Source organism: Mustela erminea, chromosome 1 (genome assembly GCF_009829155.1).
Source record: "Mustela erminea isolate mMusErm1 chromosome 1, mMusErm1.Pri, whole genome shotgun sequence".
Lineage (NCBI taxonomy): Eukaryota > Metazoa > Chordata > Mammalia > Carnivora > Mustelidae > Mustela > Mustela erminea.
In genome coordinates this window covers 186,641,127-186,646,595 of record NC_045614.1, presented here as the reverse complement: position 1 = coordinate 186,646,595, position 5,469 = coordinate 186,641,127, and the positions used below count along the sequence as shown (strand labels likewise).

The 5,469-nt window shown below is 37.1% G+C and overlaps 1 pseudogene; it reads left to right on the top strand.

Moving 5' to 3' along the window:
• Window positions 1–1,649: 1,649 nt before the first annotated feature.
• LOC116567235 lies at window positions 1,650–2,813 on the top strand (annotated as a pseudogene).
• Window positions 2,814–5,469: the final 2,656 nt, after the last annotated feature.

The following is a 5,469-nucleotide window of genomic DNA, read 5'->3' as shown; positions in this document are numbered from 1 at the left end:
AGAACCTCTCACACTGGCTCTGGTCTTAACTTCGTAATGCATTTTGGTCAAAAGCACAGTTGCAAATGCAAAAGAGACACATGAAAATGCTTGCATATTTAGCTTATTTCTTTTTAATTTCTCTTGAAAACCTGCTGCCATGTGGATGAACTAGGATAGCCTGGTGCTTGATGAGGGACAGGTGCTCCCAGTCCTTGCCACTGACCCAGCTGACAAGCACCCTGACTGCAAGGCTCTAGAGTGAGGCCATCCAAGCCTAGTGTCAGCGAGGCCCAGTCCAGCCCAGAAAATCTGTGCTCTACAAAAGCATGAGCTGAATAAATGATTGTTGTTTTAAGCCAACTGAGTTTGGGGGATAATTGGCTACATAGGAAAAACTAACCATTACAAATATTGATAGCAAAGTCCTATAGCATTCAACATGCATTCTGCATTTGCTCGATGGCAATTACCACATCAATCTGCAACTATCAAAAGTGAGGGAAAAGGTTCAGGTTGTTAATAATTCCATGCAGCATATAAATACACTTACTTTGGCAGAGTATATGCTCTCCTCTTGTTCTCCTGCTTTATCCTGGGCAAGCTTTAGGGGAAAATTTGGACTGCTGCTAGTGCAACTGCTGTGTATACTGACCCACTGTTGTCATGTCAGCCAGGTGCAAAGGAAGCATAGCTAGTAAGGTATGGAATGTTCTGAGGACATTCTAGACAATGGTTTAGTTCCTTTTTAAAGCTTGTTTTGCTTTTTTTATTCAGTGATTCCAATTATAAATAAAACTTTTAATAATTTTGTTGTACACACACATAATTATAGATATTGGTAACAAAGCACCATTGGGGTGGTTTGTTACGCAGGTGAAAAAATTTCTCAACATACCAGAGGAGAAGAAAATAAGAAAGCTTAAGGAAGTTCAATATAAAATTAGAGGTATTATAATGTTATTTAATATATATTATATAATTATAATGTTATGCAACTATATAGTTATATATAATGTATAATATAATACAAAATAACAAAATAGAATATACTCTTATAACTATATACTATAGTCATATCATTTATAACATGGAATATAGAATAATATAATATTACTAAAAGTAATGGGACAATCCATCCTAATAATTAAAAAGAGAAATTCTAAAATTATTTACTTGTGAGCAGTAGGAATGGGAAGGGGGTTAAGATATAAAATATTCTTTATTTTGCTCATTTTTGTGCCATCTGAATATTTAGTTCCTTCAACATGAAATGTGTTCATAATAAATCCAGAGGTATAAAGGGAATACAATTTTCTTCCCCAATTTAATACGAAGAATACACTGAATATCTGTTTGGAGTACAAGTAAATAATTTAAATACATAATTTAAAACATTATATATCAGAACAGAGGTTTAACATAGGACAGAACAGAAAATCTGCATTCGTTTTTTATAGTTTTATTGAGACCCAACTGATATAAAATAGGGTGCATAATTTGATGTATTTAGAATATATCCAAGAAACTCTCACCACTATCAAGAAAATGAACATTTTGGGAACTTTCCAGAATGCTCGGTGAAACGCGGTTCTGCCCGAGCTGCACCCAGCTTGGCGCTCCTTCACGCTCCCCAACACCGGTCTCGGCCCTCTCACTGGCTGTAGAAAATGGTGAAAGAAACCACTTACTATGATGTTTGGGGGGTCAAACCCAATGTCACCCAAGAAGAACTGAAAAAGGCCTACAGGAAACTGGACTTGAAGTACCACCCTGATAAGAATCCAAATGAAGGAAAGAAGTTTAAACAGATTTCTCAAGCTTACGAAATACTCTCTGATGCAAAGAAAAGGGAATTAAATGACAAATGAGGCGAACAGGTAATTAAAGAAGGTGGAGCCAGTGGTGGTTTTGGCTCCTCCATGGACATCTTTGATATGTTTTTTGTAGGAGGAGGAAGAATGCAGAGAGAAAAGAGAGGTAAAAATGTTGTGCATCAGCTCTCAGTAACCTTAGAAGATTTATATAATGGTGCAACAAGAAAACTAGCTCTGCAAAAGAATGTGATTTGCAATAAATGTCAAGGTCAAGGTGGTAAGAAAGGAGCAGTTGAATGTTGTACCAATTGCCGAGGTACTAGAATGCAAATAAAAATTCATCAGCTAGGACATGGAATTCAGCAAATTCATTCTGTGTGCATGGAGTGCCAGGGTCATGGGGAACAGATCAGTCCTAAAGATAGATGTCAAAGCTGCAATAGAAGGAAGATAGTTCAAGAGAAGAAGATTCTAGAAGTTCAAATTGACAAAGGCATGAGAGATGGCCAGAAGATAACATCCCATGGTGAGGGAGACCAAGAACCAGAACTGGAACCAGGAGATAATTATCATTGTTTAGATCAGAAGGACAATGCTGTTTTTACTCCTCAAGGAGCAGACCTTTCCATGTGTATGGGCTGTGCGGTTTTCAAAAGCCAATATCTACTCTTGACAATCAAACCATTGTCATCACCTCTCATCCAGGTCAAATTATCAAGCATGGAGATATCAAGTGTGTGCTAAATGCCAATTTATTGTAGACCATATGAGAAGGGTCACCTCATCATCAAATTTAAGATAAACTTTCCTGAGAATGGCTTTCTCTCTCCTGAAAAACTCTCTTTGCTGGAAAAACTCCTACCTGAGAGGAAGGAAGTAGAAGAGACTGATGAAATGGACCAGGTAGAACTGGTGGACTTTGATCCAAATCAGGAAAGAGGGTGCCATTACAATGGGGAAGCACCTGAGGATGATGAACATCATCCCAGGGGTGATGTCCAGTTTCAGACTTCTTAATGGGGCCAGTGAATACACTGCTGGCATTTTATGTGCAGTAGTGAATGAGTGAGGGTCTTGAATCATAGCTCACTACTTGCTATTATTTTTAATATTCAACTATAGCAGTGTTTCAAAAGTTAAATGAAGAATAGACTCAAATATAAAAACTCAAAAAAAAAAAAAAAAAGAGAGAGAGAGAGAGAGAAAAGAAAATGAGGGCACCTGGGTGGCTCAGTGGGTTAAAGCTTCTGCCTTCACCTCTGGTCCTGATCCCAGAGTCCTGGGATCAAGCCCCGCATTGGGCTCTCTGTACAACAAGGAGCCTGCTTCTCCCTCTCTCTGCCTGCTGCTCTGCCTACTTGTGATCTCTCCCCCTCTGTCAAATAAATAAAATCTTTTTTAAAAAATGAAGATGAAATGCTGAAAAATATATATATATATTCTAAAGTTTTGCTCTGAAAAGAACATAGAAATTGCATTACAGAGAGATGAACCAATTATGCAATGTTTGAGCGTATGTTTATTTTTTGGCCTGTTGGTTAATTGTTTTGCTTGTTTTGTAAGCTGAGAGGTGCATGATTATAACCTGGAATGCAAGTTCCAAAAGAAGGCAAGACATCTGATTAAATCAGATGTCTTGTCATCTGTGTCACCGGCATAAAATTCATGAGAAAGCAAAGCAAGACGAGCATTTAACAGAAGTAGTGATATTTTTTATTAATGTAGATGGAAAGCTAAAGGAGTATGAGAATAAATGTACATAGTGGACGTTTTGGGGGTAGGAAGATAAGGAAAACACTATATGTTTATTTCTGTATTCTAAAATAAAAAAGAATAAAAATATAAATTTAAAGAAGGTTGTTAGGGAAGGCAAGCTAGGAGGTTTAAGAAGACAGAAGGTGAGAGATTATTTTTACCTTCAAACTGAACTTATGGAGCTCTAAAATAAGCATTTTCTTTCCTGAACTAATTAGGATAAACTGTTAAAAATATCTGACAAGTAATAAAATAGAGAGATACTAGGATTCAAATCAAAACTCTATTACTAAATGCATGGATTTGAATAACTTGTATCACCATTATTAGCCCCAACTTTTCCATCTATAAAACACAAATGACACCTCAAAATGTGTATTCTAAAATTCCATGTTCCTTTATGGAATTTAGAACCCCATGAGTAGTTTTGAACAAACAGAGTCATTGGTGCTCCTGAAATTATTCTTACCAGTCTGAGCTCAAAAATAAGGTAGTGCATTGCACAAATCTGGAAGTCCGCAGACCTAACAACAGAAGTGATATGGTTGTGCTAGTGTGGGCTTCTCACATACTTGAAGGGGAAGTGAGCATAAAGAAGTGATCCTCTTAGCTTCTTTCTCAGCACAGATTTATTCCCACCGGTTATTTGTTTTTCCCTTTTCTCTTTCCTTTGCTGAATATTCTGTAAGAATGTGCTCCTTTTAGGACATCAGTGGAGTGGCTGGGTGTTGGGATAACTAGTAGAAGCACACTATTTTCATTGGCTTCCTCCATATCTTGTTGTTGGCAGCTCCCACTGGATCTTGAACCGGCAGGAGGAGACTGCAGCTGGAGATACCTGATCAGATTCACACTACCTGAGGGCACAGAAGGCCTCAGAGAGCAATGAGCACCAATGAGACCGTAAAGACCTATGAAACAAGAAATTGGCCCAAATCCGTCTTTTTCTTGCTGTTCAGCACAATTCCCTATTTGCCACTCCGTTGAAGGCCCCATCAGTTTGAGTAATGAGGCTAAAAACCAACTCAAGATTAATTACTCCAAGTCAAGTGAGTTTTAGTCTGGAAGCAGCTTTAGATGGATTAACCACCAATTTCCTAATAGGTGGCACAGAGGAGTGGGGAGCAAATGGAAAGTAATGCACAGAGAAGGAAACTTACACAGATTTCCAGGAAATATAAAACACAAATGAAAATATCCATAATTACTAATATAAAATATGGAATATAATCATTTAGTAGATAAGCTCAGCCTTGGAAAAATCATGGGATCACAGAGTTTATTAGGTGGCGGTGCCATACTCAAACCCAATTCTTCCATTTTACTTTAGTCCAGAGAATTAAGTGTCTTCGCTCACTAATCATATTTTTAAAAAGAAATAGGAAATGTTCTGGGGTGAATTAGCAGCTCCTTTCCTTTTACATGCAAGTTTTCCATAAGAAAATTCAGTAAGTGTTTTATGGAATTTGTAGACCAAATTTGGTAACTTAGTAAGAATTACATAAACTGCTGAAAATAATTTTGAGGAGATAGTTTGTAATATTTAATACTTTATGGACAAATTATCTTTAATCAGTAAATTATCATTCATGAATAATTCCATGTTTGGCTACTTTGACTAAAGCAGTTGTATGTTTTAATTATCACAGAGTCTTCTGTAAACAAAACTGTTAAACTCTGCATCCTTCTCTCCTTTCTCCATTCAAAATGAAAGACAATTCTTCAAAGCAACCCGTCTTTTGTCTTACTAATTTTTGCATACCACACCACAGACCCTAGGGTGAATTCAGCATACGCTGCTAAATTTTCAGTTAATGCTCTACCAAGCTAAATACATGAGAGCCACTAAATACAGTACATGGAAAGCGATGAGATTATAATGTTGCATTTACTCTTCCGGGTTTTTTTTTCCCTCAAC